Source organism: Manis javanica, chromosome 3 (genome assembly GCF_040802235.1).
Source record: "Manis javanica isolate MJ-LG chromosome 3, MJ_LKY, whole genome shotgun sequence".
In the NCBI taxonomy this organism is placed as follows: domain Eukaryota; kingdom Metazoa; phylum Chordata; class Mammalia; order Pholidota; family Manidae; genus Manis; species Manis javanica.
Genome location: NC_133158.1, coordinates 172,126,186 through 172,145,000, shown reverse-complemented (window position 1 = coordinate 172,145,000; position 18,815 = coordinate 172,126,186). Strand labels below are relative to the sequence as shown.

Sequence of the window (18,815 nt, the reverse complement as noted above, 5' to 3'; positions counted from 1 at the left end):
AGTATAGGAACAAAGGAAGAACTGAAGGAACAAAACAGCAGTGGAATTACAGAACCCAAAAATGGACTAACAGGTACCAAAGGGAAAGGAACTGGGGAGTATGGGTGGGCAGGGAGGGATAAGAGGGGGGAAGAAGAAGAGGGGTATTAAGATTAGCATGCATTGGGGGGGAGGGAGAAAGGGAAGGGTGGGCTGCAGAACACAGAGAGGACAAGTAGTCACTCTACAACATATTGCTAAGCTGATGGACAGCAACCATAATGTGGTTGTTAGGGGGGACCTGATATAGGGGAGAGAATAGTAAACATAGTATTCTTCATGTAAGTGTAGATTAAAAATTAAAAAAAAAAAAGAGGAAGAAAGAAAGAAAAGGGGGATTACTCCCTAACAGGATAAAACTATTGGTAAATCAAAGATCAACGCATGCTTTAAATATCCTTAATGTTGATCATTTAAAGGGTGTCAGATGATCAGCTATGGAGGTACTTTTTTCTGATAATATTCCTTTCTCTTAATTAAAAAAAAAAAAAAAAGCAGTTATTGTGTGCTGACCTCCAATGAGTTCTGCACAGTGGTATAGAGGGCATGTCAAAGTGTGGGCAAAGGGTCTGTTTGTTTCTATGCAGAAGATCAAGGCCTAGCTTGGATACCCAGAAAATGAACTAAGATACGATATGAGGAGGAGCTTCCGGCATCAGCACTCTCTGGGGGACTTGTGCCGGGGGATGATCATCAAAAAGCCTCCATAGGGATCCGGACGATGCTGCGGTTGTGGCTGCATCCAGCCCACCGTCTCCTGGACTTGCCATAGGAATGAGGAGGGAGATGTCTAGGCTGGCATGTGCATACAGTGAGACAACGAATTTGACCGGATCTGTACTGTTGGAACTCAACCAGGAGTTGGGAGGGGTGCAAGTTGTAGCACTCCAAAATCTCATGACTATAGACTATCTATGGTTAAAAGAACATATGGGATGTGAACAGATCCCAGAAATGGGCTGCTTTAATTTGTCTGATTGTTCAACTACAGTTGGACAATATCCATCATATCATAGATAAATTTTCACAAATGCCTAGGGTGCCTAAATGGTTTTCTTGGCTTCACTGGAGATGGATGGTAATTATAGATTTGCTTTGTTTATGTCACCGTATTCCTATTATGTTAATATGTGTGTGCAAATTAGTTAGTAGTTTAAAACCTATACATACTTAAGGTACTACACAAGAAGATATGTCAAAGAAATAATCAATCCTCCCATGTTTCCTTCATATGCTACATCTATAGCTTTTCTTCTTCCTTCCTAATTACAACCTTTAAATAGAATTCGTGCCTCATATCGAATTTACCGAGTATCATAATTCCTCCAGGTGGTAAAGATACCTCGAGACAAGTGCTGGGCATAGAAGCCACAGGGCATAAATCTGCAAAGAAGTAAAAAGCTAATCTTTTCAAACAATATGGCTTCTCTCTCACTTACCAACTTTACATTTCCCTGTATGGCCCCGGAAGATGACTGGTTAGCCAGAGACGGGTAAGATTCCTCAAGGGAGGAACAACCTAAGACAGGCACAGTCGCAGGGGGGCCATCAGGTGAGAATTTGGGGATCAACAGAGGTGAGGCTCAGAACCTCACCCCCCCTGCTTTGAGAGAAATCTTCTGCATCCGTGGATGTCTTGCTGCCCTTTTCTAGCCTGGATTAATACTTGGTCTATAGGCACACACCTGATCATCTGATCATCTACATTTGCCCTCTTACAGCACTAAACTATGTTTTCTACCTTTATCTTGCATCTACCTACCACTTCAGCATTTTATTAAAAATAAAAATAATAATAATAATAGGAGAAATGTGGGATCAACATATAAATCAAGTACAAAAATCAAATGAATATTCATATTTGACCTGATTGTTCATAGGTCATAATGCATGATCAAAACTGAAAGTTTCTGTGATGAATGCCCTTGTACTGTTCACCATGTAAGAATTTATGCACTGTGCAAGAATTCGTTCACCATGTAAGAACTTGTTTGTTATGCTTCAGAAGATTGGAGACTGACGAGAATTAGGCTTGAGATGGATTAATGATTGTACATTGAGCATTGACCCCCCTATACTGAATTTTATTGTTGTTAACAACCATTTGATCAATAAATATGAGAGATGCCCTCTCAAAAAAAAAAAAGAATCATGAAAACAATAATTTCAAAGAAAGACTTATGAAAGAAGATAATAAAATAGTTTTTATTTGCAAAAAAAAAAAAAATCCTAGCCTTTTAAAGCTCAGTTCAACTCTCTTACACAACGCTATTTCCATAGTTTTCAATAGTCTTCATGGGCTGATAATTCCAAGCTTGTATCTTGAACTCACTTAGTCCTGAGCTCCTGATCCTTACCTTGACCTGCCTATGGTGGGCATTTCTCAGGCACATCAGATCCAACATTTAAAAATAGTTATTGCCCTCCCCACTGGTGTTCCATACCTAACTGAATGGTACCACTATCCACTTTATGGTGGCAATATGGGTCTTCAGGGATTTTTTAAAATACTTTATTTTCATTAATTTTATTGCCTAGCAATTTATGTTAGATTGATGATAATGTTTATATTTTAATAAATGTTCACTTTACTTGAAAAAAATAAAATAAAATAAAATAAACCTTCGAAAAAAAAATTATATGCTAACAAATTGGATAACCTAGACAAAATGGACAACTTTCTAGAAAAATACAGCTTTCCAAGACTGACCCAGGAAGAAACAGAAAATCTAAACAGACCAATTACAAGCAATGAAATTGAATTGGTAATAAAAAAAAACTACCTAAGAACAAAATTCCTGGACCAGATGGCTTCACTGCTGAATTTTATCAAATATTCAGAAAAAACCTAACACTCATCCTCCTTAAAGTTTTCCAAAAAGTAGAAGAGGAGGGAATACTTCCAAACTTATTCTATGAGGCCACCATCAGTTTTACACCAAAACCAGACAAAGACACCACAAAAAAAATTACAGACCAATATCCCTGATGAACATAGATTGAAAAGTACTCAGCAAAATATTAGTAACCAAATTAAAAAATACATCAAAAAGATCATACATCATGAATCCAGGAACATCACACACCACTTTAACAAAAAGAAGGATTAAAACCATATGATCATCTCAATTGATGCTGAAAAAGCATTTAACAAAATTCAACATCCATTCAGAATAAAAATTCTCAATAAAATGGGTAGAGGGTTATGTGCCTCAAAATAATAAAGGCCATATATGACAAACCCATAGCCAACATCATACTTAATAGCAAAAAGCTAAAAGCTTTTCCTTTAAGACTGGGAACAAGACAAGGATGCCCACTTTCCCCACTTTCATTCAACATAGTTCTGGAGGTCATAGCCTCAGAAATCAGACAACACAAAGATATAAAAGGCATCCAGACTGATTAGGAAGAAGTTAAACTGTCACTGTTTGCAGATGACATGAAATTGTACATAAAACACCCCAAAGGATCCACCCCAAAACAACTAGAACTAATAACTGAATTCAGCAAAATGGCAGGATACAAAATTAATACACAGAAATTCTGTTGCATTCTTATACTAATGATGAACTATCAGAAAGAGAAATTGGAAAACAATTCCATTTACAATTGCATCTAAAAGAATAAAATACCTAGATATAAGCCTAACCAATGAGGTGAAAGACCTATACCCTGAAAACTACAAGACACTCATGAGAGAAATTAAAGAAGGCAATAAATGGAAATACATCCCACGCTCATAGATAGGAAGAATATCGTTAAAATGGCCATCCTGACTAAAGTAATCTACAGATGCAATGCAATCCCTATCAAAATCCCAAAAGCATTCTTCAACAAATGAGAACAAATAGTTCTAAAATTCATATGGAACCACAAAAGACCCCAAATAGCCAAAGCATTAGGGAAGAATAAAGCTGAGAAGGAAGGATAAAGCCAGGGGGTTATACTCCCCAATTTTAAGCTCTACTACAAAGCCACAGTAATCAAAACAATTTGGTACTGGCACAAGAACAGACTCATACATAGATGAATGAAAGAGAATAGAGAGCTCAGACATAAACCCAAACATATACAGACAATATATGATAAAGGAGCTATGGATATGCAATAGGGAAATGACAGCCTCTTTGACAAGTGGTGTTGGCAAAACTGGACAGCTACATGTAAGAGAATGAAACTGGATTATTGCCTAACCTCATACACAAAAGTAAACTCAAAATGGATCAAAGACCTGAATGTAAGTCATGAAACCATAAAACTATTACAAGAAAACATAGGCAAAAATCTCTTGAATATAAACATGAACAATTTTTTCCTGAAAACATCTCCTTGGGCAAGGGAAACAAAAGCAAAAATGAACAAATGGGACTACATCAAACTAAAAAGCTTCTGTACAGCGAAGGACACCATCAGTAGAACAAAAAGGCATCCTGCAGTATGGGAGAATATATTTGTAAATGACATATCTGATAAGGAGTTAACATCCAAAATATATACAGAACTCACATACCTCAACACCCAGAAAACAAATAACCCAATTAAAAAATGGGTAGAGGATATGAACAGACAATTCTCCAAAGAAGAAATTCAGATGGCCAACAGACACATGAAAAGATGCTCCACATCTCTAATTATCAGGGAAATGCAAATTAAACCCACAATGAGTTATCACCTCACATCAGTTGGGATGCCATCATTCAACAGACAAAGAGCAACAAATGCTGGCAAGGATGCAGAGAAAGAGGAACCCTCCTACACTGCTGGTGGGAATGTAAATTAGTTCAACCATTGTGGAAAGCAATATGGAAGTGCCTCAAAAAACTAAAAATAGAACTACCATTTGACCCAGGATGCCACTCCTAGGTGTTTACACAAAGAAAAGAATATTCCATATTCAAAAAGAAATATGCACCCCTATGTTTGTCACAGCAGTATTTATAGTAGCCAAGATATGGAAGCAACCTAAGTGTCCATCAGTAGATGAATGGATAGAGAAGAGGTGGTACATATACACAATGGAATATTATTCAGCCATAAGAAGAAAACAAATCCTACCATTTTCAACAACATGGTTTGAGCTAGAGGGTATTATGCTCAGAAAATAAACCTAGTGGAGAAAGACAATTATCAAATGATTTCACTCATCTGTGGAGTATAACAACAAAGCAAAACTGAAGGAACAAAACAGCAGCAATCTCACGACTCCAAGAAGGAACTAGCAATTACCAAAAGGAAGGGTATGGGGAGATTAACTGGCATCATGATTAGCATACATAATGTAGGGGGGTCATGGGGAAGACAGCATAGCACAGAGTTTTGGTCCCTCCCTGCTTCTGACCCGCAGATAAGGGAGGCAACACGATGAGATACCAAAGATCTGAAAGGACCAGCCAGGGGACTTGAAGCCTAATAGCGCAAAAGTGGTGCTGAGAGGGCACCCTTTGTATTTATTGTGCAAATAAATGTTAATAACAATAGAGTTCTGTGGGGGGGGGCTTGATACACAATCATTAACTAACTCTAGACTTAATCCTTAGCAGTCTCCAGTCTCCTGGGGTGTGACATCTTACATGGTATTGAAACAATAGCAAGGGTGATTATGTCACAGAAACTGTTCTGGTCTTGTTTGTTCTGTTGTTGATCATGCATCAGGAATTACAGGAAAAATAATCAAATCATATATGATTATACATTTGATTTCTATACTTGATTTATATATTAATCCCATATTTCCCTTATTTTTTTAATAAAATGTTTAAGTAGTAGGTAGACATAATAAAGATTACAGTTTCTAATAGAAAGCTTTTTAACACAGTTTACCTTTTCATAAAAGATCATCTATCTTTTAAATCTCGTGATGCAAAATAAAGATGGAAAGTAGAGTTGAGTGCAGCAGGAAGGCAAGTGTAGGCAGTCAGGTCCGTGCCTATAGACTAGGTATTGAACCGAGCTAGACAAGGGCTACAAAACAGCCACAGCTGCAGGAGATTTCTCTCAAAGCTGGGGGGTGAGATTCTAAGCCTCACCTCTATTGACCCCCATTTTCTGATGGCCCCCCTGCGACTGTGCCTGTCTTAGGTTGTTCCTCCCTTGAGGAATCTTACCCGTCTCTGGCTAACCAGCCATCTTCTGGGGCCATACAGGGAGATGTAAAGTTGGTAAGTGAGACAGAAGCAATATTCCTTGAAAAATGTTAGCTTTTTACTTCTTTGAAGATTTATGCCCCATGGCTTCTACGCCCAGCACTTGTCTTGAGGTAACTTTTACCAGCTGGAAGGATTATGATACACAGTAATTTTAAGTATTAAATTTAGGCATGAATTCTAGGAAAGTGCAGTATTTAGGAAGGAAAAAGAAAAGCTATACAAGAAGCAAAGGAAGAAAATATGAGAACATTGGTTATTTCTTTGACAGAACTTCTTGTAGAGTAGGTTTTAACAAACTACTAATTAAATTACATACACATTAACAGAACAGGAATACAGATACATAACAAAAGCAGACCTACAATTACCGGCCATATCCAATGAAACCAAGAAAACCAGTTAGGTAGCCCAGGCATTTGTGAAAACTTATTAATAATATGATGAATACTGTCTAATTGATTTTGAAGAGGTTGAGATAAATCAGACAAATTAAAACAACACATTCCTGGAAACTGTTTACATCCCACATGTTCTTTTTTTTTTTTTTTTTTTTTTAGATGGCATCTCTCATATTTATTGATCAAATGGTTGTTAACAACAATAAAATTCAGTATAGGGGGGTCAATGCTCAATGTACAATCATTAATCCATCTCAAGCCTAATTCTCGTCAGTCTCCAATCTTCTGAAGCATAATGAACAAGTTCTTACATGGTGAATGAATTCTTACATAGTGAATAAATTCTTATATGGTGAACAGTACAAGGGCAGTCATCACAGAAACTTTCGGTTTTGATCACGCATTATGACCCATAAACAATCAGGTCAAATATGAGTATTCATTTGATTTTTGTACTTGATTTATATGTTGATCCCACATTTCTCCCTCTATTATTATTATTATTTTTATTTTTAATAAAATGCTGAAGTGGTAGGTAGATGCAAGATAAAGGTAGAAAACATAGTTTAGTGCTGTAAGAGGGCAAATGTAGATGATCAGATGATCAGGTGTGTGCCTATGGACTAAGTATTAATCCAGGCTAGACAAGGGAAGCAAGACATCCACGGATGCAGAAGATTTCTCTCAAAGCAGGGGGGGTGAGGTTCTGAGCCTCACCTCTGTTGATCCCCAAATTCTCACCTGATGGCCCCCCTGCGACTGTGCCTGTCTTAGGTTGTTCCTCCCTTGAGGAATCTTACCCGTCTCTGGCTAACCAGTCATCTTCCGGGGCCATACAGGGAAATGTAAAGTTGGTAAGTGAGAGAGAAGCCATATTGTTTGAAAAGGTTAGCTTTTTACTTCTTTGCAGATTTATGCCCTGTGGCTTCTATGCCCAGCACTTGTCTCGAGGTATCTTTACCACCTGGAGGAATTATGATACTCGGTAAATTCGATATGAGGCACGAATTCTATATAGGGTTGTAATTAGGAAGGAAGAAGAAAAGCTATAGAGGTAGCATATGGAAGGAAACATGGGAGGATTGATTATTTCTTTGACATATCTTCTTGTAGAGTACCTTAAGTATGTATAGGTTTTAAACTACTAACTAGTTTGCACACACATATTAACATAATAGGAATATGGTGACATAAACAAAGCAAATCTATAATTACCATCCATCTCCAGTGAAGCCAAGAAAATCATTTAGGCACCCTAGGCATTTGCGAAAATTTATCTATGATATGATGGATATTGTCCAACTGTAGTTGAACAATCAGACAAATTAAAGCAGCCCATTTCTGGGATCTGTTCACATCCCATATGTTCTTTTAACCATAGATAGTCTATAGTCATGAGATTTTGGAGTGCTACAACTTGCACCCCTCCCAACTCCTGGTTGAGTTCCAACAGTACAGATCCGGTCAAATTCGCTATCTCACTGTATGCACATGCCAGCCTAGACATCTCCCTACTCATTCCTATGGCAAGTCCAGGAAACAGTGGGGTGGATGCAGCCACAACCGCAGCATCGTCCGGATCCCTGTAGAGGCTTTTTGATGATCATCCCCCTGGCACAAGTCCTCCAGAGAGTGCTGATGCCAGAAGCTCCTCCTCATATCGTATCTTAGTTCATTTTCTGGGTATCCAAGCTAGGCCTTGGTCTTCTGCATAGAGACAAAGAGACCCTTTGCCCACACTTTAACATGCCCTCTATACCACTGTGCAGAACACACTGGAGGTCAGCACACAGGAACAGGTTTTTTTTTTATTATTATTAAGAGAAAGGAATATTATCAGAAAAGAGTACCTCCATAGCTGATCATCTGACACCCTTTAAGTGATCAACATTAAGGATATTTAAAGCATGCGTTGATCTTTGATTTACCAATACTTTTATCCTATCAAGGAGTAATCCCCCTTTTATTTTTTTCTTTCTTTCTTTCTTTTTTTTTTTTAATTTTTAATCTACACTTACATGAAGAATACTATGTATACTATGCTCTCCCCTATATCAGGTCCCCCCTAACAACCACATTACGGTTACTGTCCATCAGCTTAGCAAAATGTTGTAGAGTCACTACTTGTCCTCTCTGTGTTGTGCAGACCACCCTCCCCTTTCTCCCTACCCCCCATGCATGCTAATCTTAATACTCACCTTCTTCTTCCCCCTCTTATCCCTCCCTACCCACCCATCCTCCCCAGTTCCTTTCCCTTTGGTACCTGTTAGTCCATTTTTGGGTTCTGTAATTCCGCTGCTGTTTTGTTCCTTCAGTTTTTCCTTTGTTCCTATACTCCTCAGGTGAGTGAAATCATTTGGTATTTCTCTTTCTCCGCTTGGCTTATTTCACTGAGCATAATACTCTCCAGCTCCATCCATGTTGCTGCAAATGGTTGGATTTTTCCACTTCTTATGGCTGAGTAGTATTCCATTGTGTATATGTACCACATCTTCTTTATCCATTCATCTACCGATGGACATTTAGGTTGCTTCCAATTCTTGGCTATTGTAAATAGTGCTGCGATAAACATAGGGGTGCATCTGTCTTTCTCAAACTTGATTGCTGCGTTCTTAGGGTAAATTCCTAGGAGTGGAATTCCTGGGTCAAATGGTAGGTCTGTTTTGAGCATTTTGATGAACCTCCATACTGCTTTCCACAATGGTTGAACTAATTTACATTCCCATCAGCAGTGTAGGAGGGTTCCCCTTTCTCGACAGCCTCGCCAACATTTGTTGTTGTTTGTCTTTTGGATGGCAGCTATCCTTACTGGTGTGAGGGGATACCTCATTGTAGTTTTAATTTGCATTTCTCTGATAATTAGCGATGTGGAGCATCTTTTCATGTGTCTGTTGGCCATCTGTATTTCTTTTTTAGAGAACTGTCTGTTCAGTTCCTCTGCCCATTTTTTAATTGGGTTATTTGTTTTTTGTTTGTTGAGGCGTGTGAGATCTTTATATATTCTGGACGTCAAGCCTTTATCGGATCTGTCATTTTCAAATATATTCTCCCATACTGTAGAGTTCCTTTTTGTTCTATTGATGGTGTCTTTCGCTGAGCAGAAGCTTTTCAGCTTAATGTAGTCCCACTTGCTCATTTTTGCTGTTGTTTTCCTTGCCCGGGGAGATATGTTCAAGAAGAGGTCACTCATGTTTATGTCTAAGAGGTTTTTGCCTATGTTTTTTTCCAAGAGTTTTATGGTTTCATGACTTACATTCAGGTCTTTGATCGATTTTGAGTTTACCTTTGTATATGGGGTTAGACAATGGTCCAGTTTCATTCTCCTACATGGAGCTGTCCAGTTTTGCCAGCACCATCTGTTGAAGAGACTGTCATTTTGCCATTGTATGTCCATGGCTCCTTTATCAAATATTAATTGACCATATATGTTTGGGTTAATTTCTGGGGTCTCTAATCTGTTCCACTGGTCTGTGGCTCTGTTCTTGTGCCAGTACCAAATTGTCTTGATTACTATGGCTTTGTAGTAGAGGTTGAAGTTGGGGAGTGAGATCCCCCCTACTTTATTCTTCTTTTTCAGGATTGCTTTGGCTATTCGGGGTCTTTGGTGTTTCCATATGAATTTTTGAATTATTTGTTCCAATTCATTGAAGAATGTTGCTGGTAATTTGAGAGGGATTGCATCAAATCTGTATATTGCTTTGGGCAGGATGGCCATTTTGATGATATTAATTCTTCCTAGCCATGAGCATGGGATGAGTTTCCATTTATTAGTGTCCCCTTTAATTTCTCTTAAGAGTGACTTGTAGTTTTCAGAGTATAAGTCTTTCACTTCTTTGGTTAGGTTTATTCCTAGGTATTTTATTCTTTTTGATGCAATGGTGAATGGAATTGTTTTCCTGATTTCTCTTTCTATTGATTCATTGTTAGTGTATAGGAAAGCTACAGATTTCTGTGTGTTAATTTTGTATCCTGCAACTTTGCTGTATTCCAATATCAGTTCTAGTAGTTTTGGAGTGGAGTCTTTAGGGTTTTTTGTGGACGGTATCATATCATCTGCAAATAGTGACAGTTTAACTTCTTCTTTACCAATCTGGATTCCTTGTATTTCTTTGTTTTGTCTGATTGCCGTGGCTAGGACCTCCAGTAGTATGTTAAATAACTGGGGAGAGTGGGCATCCCTGTCTGGTTCCCGATCTCAGAGGAAATGCTTTCAGCTTCTCGCTGTTCAGTATAATGCTGGCTGCGGGTTTATGATATATGGCCTTTATTATGTTGAGGTACTTGCCCTCTATTCCCATTTTGCTGAGAGTTTTTATCATGAATGGATGTTGAATTTTGTCAAATGCTTTTTCAGCATCTATGGAGATGATCATGTGGTTTTTGTCTTTCTTTTTGTTGATGTGGTGGATGATGTTGATGGATTTTCGAATGTTGTACCATCCTTGCATCCCTGGGATGAACCCCACTTGGTCATGGTGTATGATCCTTTTGATATACTGTTGAATTCTGTTTGCTAATATTTTATTGAGTATTTTTGCATCTACATTCATCAGGGATATTGGTCTGTAATTTTCTTTTTTGGTGGGGTCTTTCCCTGGTTTTGGTATTAGGGTGATGTTGGCTTCATAGAATGAGTTTGGGAGTATTCCCTCTTCTTCTATTTTGTGGAACACTTTAAGGAGAATGGGTATTATGTCTTCTCTGTGTGTCTGATAAAATTCCGAGGTAAATCCGTCCGGCCCCGGGGTTTTGTTCTTGGGTAGTTTTTTGATTACTGTTTCAATTTCTTTGCTCGTAATTGGTTTGTTTAACTTTTGTGTTTCTTCCTTGGTCAGTCTTGGGAGTTTGTATTTTTCTAGGAAGTTGTCCGTTTCTTCTAGGTTTTCCAGCTTGTTGGCATATAGGTTTTCATAGTAGTCTTTAATAATTCTTTGTATTTCTGTGGAGTCTGTCGTGATTTTTCCATTCTCATTTCTGATTATGTTGATTTGTGTTGATTCTCTTTTTCTCTTAATAAGTTTGGGTAGAGGCTTATCTATTTTGTTTATTTTCTCGAAGAACCAGCTCTTGGATTCGTTGATTTTTGCTATTGTTTTATTCTTCTCAATTTTGTTTATTTCTTCTCTGATCTTTATTATGTCCCTCCTTCTGCTGACTTTAGGCCTCATTTGTTCTTCTTTTTCCAGTTTTGATAATTGTGATGTTAGACTATTCATTTGGGATTGTTCTTCCTGCTTCAAGTGTGCCTGGATTGCTATATACTTTCCTCTTAAGACTGCTTTCGCTGCATCCCACAGAAGTTGGGGCTTAGTGTTGTTGTTGTCATTTGTTTCTATATATTCCTTTATCTCTATTTTGATTTGTTCATTGATCCATTGATTATTTAGTAGCATGTTGTTAAGCCTCCATGTGTTTGTGAGCCTTTTTGTTTTCTTTGTAGAGTTTATTTCTACTTTTATAACTTTGTGGTCTGAAAAATTGGTTGGTAGAATTTCAATATTTTGAAATTTACTGAGCCTCTTTTTGTGAGCTAGTATGTGGTCTATTCTGGAGAATGTTCCATGTGCACTTGAGAAGAATGATATCCTGTTGCTTTTTGGATGTAGAGTTCTATAGATGTCTATTAGGTCCATCTGTTCTTGTGTGTTGTTCAGTGCCTGTGTGTCCTTACTTATTTTCTGCCCGGTGGATCTATCCTTTGGGGTGAGTGGTGTGTTGAAGTCTCCTAAAATGAACGCATTGCAGTCTATTTCCGTCTTTAGTTCTGTTAGTATTTGCTTCACATATGCTTGTGCTCCTGTTTTGGGTGCATATATATTTAGAATGGTTATATCCTCTTGTTGGACTGAGCCCTTTATCCTTATGTAGTATCCTTCTTTATCTCTTGTTACTTTATGTGTTTTGAAGTCTATTTTGTCTAATATTAGTACTGCAACCCCTGCTTTCTTCTCACTGTTGTTTGCCTGAAATATGTTTTTCCATCCCTTGACTTTTAGTCTATGCTTATCTTTGGGTTTAAGGTGAGTTTTTTGTAAGCAGCATATAGATGGGTCTTGCTTTTTTATCCATTCTATTACTCTATGTCTTTTGAGTGGTGCATTAAGTCCATTTACATTTAGGGTGACTATTGAGAGATATGTACTTATTGCCATTGCAGGCTTTAGATTCGTGGTTACCAAAGGTTCAAGGTTAGCTTCTTTAGTATCTTACTGCCTAACTTAGCTCACTTACTGAGCTGTTATATACACTGTCTGGAGATTCTTTTCTTCTCTCCCTTCTTTTTCCTCCTCCTCCATTCTTCATATGTTGGGTGTTTTGTTCTGTGCTCTTTTTAGGGGTGCTCCAATCTAAAGCATCCTGTAGGATGCCCTGTAGAGGTGGTTTGTGGGAAGCAAATTCCCTCAGCTTTTGCTTGTCTGGGAATTGTTTAATCCCACCATCATATTTAAATGATAGTCGTGCTGGATACAGTATCCTTGGTTCAAGGCCCTTCTGTTTCATTGCATTAAGTATATCATGCCATTCTCTTCTGGCCTGCAGGGTTTCTGTCGAGAAGCCTGATATTAGCCTGATGGGTTTCCTTTATAGGTGACCTTTTTCTCTCTAGCTGCCTTTAAAACTCTTTCCTTGTCCTTGATCCTTGCCATTTTAATTACTATGTGTCTTGGTGTTGTCCTCCTTGGATCCTTTCTGTTGGGTGTTCTGTGTAATTCCATGGTCTGTTTGATTATTTCCTCCCCCAGTTTGGGGAAGTTTTCAGCAATTATTTCTTCAAAGAGATTTTCTATCCCTTTTCCTCTTTCTTCTTCTTCTGGTATCCCTATAATATGAATATTATTCCTTTTGGCTTGGTCACATAATTCTCTTAGTGTTGTTTCATTCCTGGAGATCCTTTTATCTCTATGTCAGCTTCTATACATTCCTGTTCTCTGGCTTCTATTCCTTCAATGGCCTCTTGCATCTTATCCATTCTGCTTATAAATCCTTCCAGGGTTTGTTTCACTTCTGTGATCTCCTTCCTGATATCTGTGATCTCCTTCCGGACTTCATCCCACTGCTCTTGCATTTTTCTCTGCATCTCATCCCATTGCTCTTGCATTTATCTCTGCATCTCTGTCTGCATGTTCATGATTTTTATTTTGAATTCTTTTTCAGGAGGACTGGTTAGGTCTGTCTCCTTCTCAGGTGTTGTCTCTGTGATCTTTGTCTGCCTGTAGTTTTGCCTTTTCATGGTGATAGAGATACTTTGCAGAGCTGGTACAAGTGACTGCTGGGACAGCTTTCCTTCTTGTTGGTTTGTGGCCTTCCTCTCCTGGGAGAATAGCGACCTCTAGTGGCTTGTGCTGGGCAGCTGTGTGCAGACAGGGCTTCTGCTTCCTGCCCAGTTGCTATGGGGTTTATCTCCGCTGTTGCTGTAGGCGTGGCCTGGCTGGGGCTGCTCCTCCAAAATGGTGGAGTCCCATTGGAGGGGGAGTGGCCGGGAGGCTATTTATCTGTGTAAGGGGCCTCTGTGCTTCCTGCTGCCCAGAGGGTTAGAGTACCCAGAGATCCCCAGATTCCCTGCCTCTGGTCTAAGTGACCTGTCCTGCCCCTTTAAGACTTCCAAAAAGCACTCTCCAAACCAAAACAACAACAGCAACAATGAGAGAGGGAACAGAAAAAAAAAAAAAAAAAAAGGAAAAAACACGCGATTTTTTTTTTTTGTCCTCAGGCGCCGGTCCCAGGCATCCGCTCACTGGTCCTGCTGCCCTGTCTCCCTAGCACCAGGGTCCCTGTCCCTTCAAGGCTTCCAAAAAGCACCCACCCACCGGTCCCGCAGGGAAAAACGCGGGATATTCTTTGTCCTCAGGCACCGGTCCCAGGCACCCGCTCACCAGTCCCGCTGCCCTGCCTCCCTAGCACCTGGGTCCCTGTCCCTTTAAGGCTTCCAAAAAGCACTCGCCAAAAAGAGAAAAAAAGGGAAAAACGCGTGATTTCTTCCGTCCTCATGAGCCGGTCTCAGGCACCCACCCACCGGTCCCGCAGGGAAAGACGTGGGATAATCTTTGTCCTCTGGAGCCTGTCCCAGGCACCCGCTCACTGGTCCCGCCACCCTGCCTCCCTAGCAATGGGGGCCCTGTCTCTTTAAGGCTTCCAAAAAGCACTCGCCAAAAAAAAAAAACCACTGCGGTTTCTTTCCACCTGCTGGGAGCTCGGGGGAGGGGCGCTCGTGTCCCACCGGGCCGGGGCTTGTATCTTACCCCCTTCACAAGGCGCTGGGTTCTTACAGGTGTGGATGTGGTCTGGATGTTGTCCTGTGTCCTGTGGTCTCTATTTTAGGAAGATTTTTCTTTGTTATATTTTCATAGCTCTATGTGTTTTGGGGAGGAGATTTCCACTGCTCTACTCACGCCACCATCCTGGCTCCCTCTTTCCCCATATGTTCTTTTAACAGCAGATAGTCTATAGTAGCATGATTTTGGAGCACTGCTATTCACACTTCCCCTGATCCTCGATCGAGTTCAGATAATATGGAAGCAGTCAAATTCGTTGTCTTACTGTATGCACAGGCTAACTTAGATATTTCATTTTGCATTCCACCAACAAGTCCAGGAACTGGCAGGATGAATGCAGCTGCAACTGCAACAGAGGTGGGATCTAAAAGTTTCAAGTTGTCATCACAATCAGACGGCAGAGCTTGGAGAAATCTTTCATGACTATTTCCAGGATAATCCATTAGAGCCGGAAGGATGCATTCCATGCCACATACACCTTGATAATTGAAGAGAGGGCTTAGGGTTTGGAATTGTACTACCTGCCCTGCCCCTAAGGTGGGGTGGGCTGTTGTTTGCTAGGGCTGTTTACAGTGAAGTCACGGGTTATGCTGAGATAACCTTCTTTATTTACGGAACACTCAAACATTCCAGGCCAAGTTGCTCCTCGTCTTTTGAGCTTCAACTGATCTCACTGAAGAATGACTCTAGAGCTTAATGTTTAACACAGAATTTTGGTAGGGGGTTTCCTTGCACGTAGTTACATTGCTCCGACTGCAAATATCCTTCCTTAATTTTTCCGAAGGCTCTCACCCTATTCTGCCTAAGCTCACAGTCCCTGTCTCATTCCCCACTCTACAGATAGAGACCCTAGCTGCTGCTAGGGAAAAGGGGCGACAACCGCTCTGGCTGCTTCATGCTGAGAGGGGGCACAGAAGGGGTGCAGTTAGGTCTCCATCAGTGGATGGTTGAGAGGGCCTCGGAAGATGGGCACTTCTATTCCCGGCTCCATTTCTATTACTATTTACAGTTTGATGGCTTCTAGGCAAGATAGACCAAATCATGTTATTAGGGTAAGTGGCAACATCTGGTGTTGGATTTTCCTTTTTGGAGCAACTTGACAAGATTAAGAATGCATGGGTGAATATAAGGACTAGAAACAGTAAACTTTTAATTGAAATGATGGGAGAAAACTAAAACATCTGGAGAATCATAGCCAGATATTTTGGGGAAACTAGAATTCTGGGTCTAGTCTACGTCCCAATGACTAGTATTAGGATTTAGTATAGATAAGGCTACTTTATTGAAACAATACTTTTTTCTAAAATCACTCTCATTTTTATTAGAAATAACTAGATTAAGAAAATAATTAACACTTGGCTTGGGTATTTGCATAAGTGCAGCAAGAAGAGCAATTGATTACATAGGATCTTTTAAATATGCTTTGCTGGAACATTTTATAAGGAATTTCAGATTGGACTTTTAAAGGACTCTTGAGGCCAGAAAGCCAAGCCAGACTTGCCATCAGGCTGGGCCTGCAGTACCTGTAGATTTGGGTGAATTCCTCTCTTCTTGAGGTTCCCAAGACATTCCTGAGGTTCCTGCACCTGCCAGGAAGTAACCTTCCTTACTTCCCTGGTACGGCTGCTTGGGAACCCTGTAAGCAAGGTACCAGGCCAGTTCTTCCAAGGGGCTTTGCTGGCTCTATAAAGTCAATCTTAGTTCCTTAAAGCCATCTGTTCATATCTGAGTTTACCCACGTATCTCAGGTATGACATTCCAGTCAAAGCCTTGGTAATACAACCAGTCTTTTTGACTGTTCCTGTTACAAAGAAAGCAGCTTCTTATTGGACTTTTGCAAATAAACATACTGCCATAAAATACTCACTGAAAGTGAGTATTTTAAATTGTGGAGGGTCAGGTAGAAAGATAAATGTTTCAATTCTGCTTATAAAGATATTGTCCTTTACTAAACTATTGTCAGTCAGCTTAAGAGAAAAAGCTTAAAATACTTTATCAGCAACATTTGAAACAAAAAGCCAAAAAATCATTTTCTTTAGTTTACTTAATCTTATGTAACTAATACTTGCTCTGCTGAAATCTAGTTCTTTACTAGATTAGGAGTATAAAACAGTGACTTTATATGACAGAAGACCTACAAATGATGAGAGCTTACTATAAGACAGTTGACATAAGAAAATTTGGATATTTTTGTAACATAAACATTCAGTAACAAAGTTTAGCATCATTCCCTTTGACAGTGCTTTCCAGGTAAATATGTATCAGATAAATAAGCCAAATTAGCCAAATATTTCTCCAATGAGAAAAAATTCCTCTGACATGTTCCAGGGGCCCTCTGGAAAATATCAGAGTGAACTAGAAGTAAAAAGCACTTTTTTGAATTTGATTTTGAGAAGCTGTCAGAAGAAAGTTTCTTTGGCACTTGCTTAAATAAGATTACAGGTTGCCATGAAGCAATACTTATCCATTTAACCAGAATGACAACAAAATACCTCAAAGGCAAATACAGAAGGTTACACAAACTTAAAGTTTAGCTTTTAGTCCTTTTAATATTAAGATCTCATTTGCTTAAATACTCAGAAAACTCATTGAGACTTTAAGCATATGAGAAACTGTTTTGGCAAAACAATTTAGAAAACCCTTTGCAATCTTTCAACATTAATGGTAGACTAATAAACCTTTGTTCTTTTAACAAAGAAAAAATTCTAGTTTTGCTGCATACCAGATATCAAGACTTATTTGCTTTAATTTCACATAGCATGACTATATCAATTTTCCACAAACTTTCTACAACTTTCTTTTTACATTGTGTTCTCCCTCTTTAAATAAACAGCTGTACTTTAGAACAGTTACCTTCTTTTATCAAAAGATACATTCTTTAGTATGCAGAAATGTTTTCCTTATTACTTTAAGTAGTTTTATTTAGAACTTAAAACCATTAGGAACCTTAATTTTCAGTGAACACTGAGAAGCGGGCTATTGTAAACCATTACACTAGCATTCTTTAGATTAACAAAGTTATGAACACACTTCACAGGGCCGGTGAAGGCTCTGTACCGATAGGGACTGTGTGTGTTCAGGGGTCTGGAAATGAAATGCAAGTACAATTCTAGCACAGGTCATTTAAAGCCAGGCTGTATTGCAGAAGATAAATTTCTTCCATTTCAGGGAGTCTAGTTTAAAAACCTCCCAATTTTTTAAGATAATGATGAGCCCAATAAGTAAAATAGATTTTCACTAAAAAAATTTAGAAAACTAGTTCCATATTGTAGTCTATGGGATTTTTTTACCATTTTCTTTCTTTGCATCAAAATATATTTAGCTGCATAACCTTATCATACTGTATACTTCTCTCAGGGGCCAAGCCTTTCTAATCAGAGACTTAAGACTGGTAGCCAACGCTAATCATCTTTTAAGTGGCTAACAGGTGCCCAGACACATTTTATGAGATAAAGAGTACAGCATTTAGTCAGGAATAAGAGCAATCTCTTACCTTGCTGTGGTGGGCATCATGTTCCGTGAAACTGATGAAGTTAGGAGAGAGTTAGTAACATCCCCTGCCTCACTCAGAGGCCAGGGCAGCCTGAAGAAGCAGGCTGGAAGCCAGAGAGACAGAGAGAGTCACTCCTCATGGACACCCAGTCGGGCTGTCGGGGTCTGATTCCAGACACGCGGCCCTTTGAGAAGCCGCTGAAGTGTGGCCCCAGCTGGTGCCCACAGCCTTCCTCAGTCCCTCGCATCCAAGGAGATGCCTCTGAAAGGGAATCCTGGCCTCCACTCAGGTGACATTCCCGGCTCCCAAGGGAGACGGGGGATCCACTGAGGGACACGCAGGGGAACCTGTCGCTCGAGACTTTGAGAACGGAAGCCAGGCTCGTCCCAGTTAAGTGGCTGAGGGGTGCCCAATGTTGTGTGCCATAGACGGCTCCCTTCTAGGACAGCGAAAGAAGAGGCAG

General features: G+C 39.5%; 1 protein-coding gene and 1 long non-coding RNA gene across 5 annotated transcripts in view; one reads left to right on the top strand and one right to left on the bottom strand.

Annotated features, from left to right (window-relative positions):
• LZTFL1 (leucine zipper transcription factor like 1) overlaps nt 1–18,815 on the top strand; it is an 89,496-nt gene that overhangs the window by 35,245 nt on the left and 35,436 nt on the right. The window lies entirely within an intron of this gene.
• Nucleotides 1–18,815, bottom strand: part of LOC108383889 (uncharacterized) — a 38,574-nt gene that overhangs the window by 19,597 nt on the left and 162 nt on the right. The window contains exon 1 of one of the 3 annotated variants that reach the window (XR_012129539.1): nt 18,353–18,776. The exons of the other annotated variants lie outside the window; for them this stretch is intronic. This is a non-coding gene — a long non-coding RNA (uncharacterized lncRNA). Of the gene's footprint in view, nt 1–18,352; nt 18,777–18,815 lie in introns of those variants that run through there. 3 annotated transcript variants of the gene reach the window in all.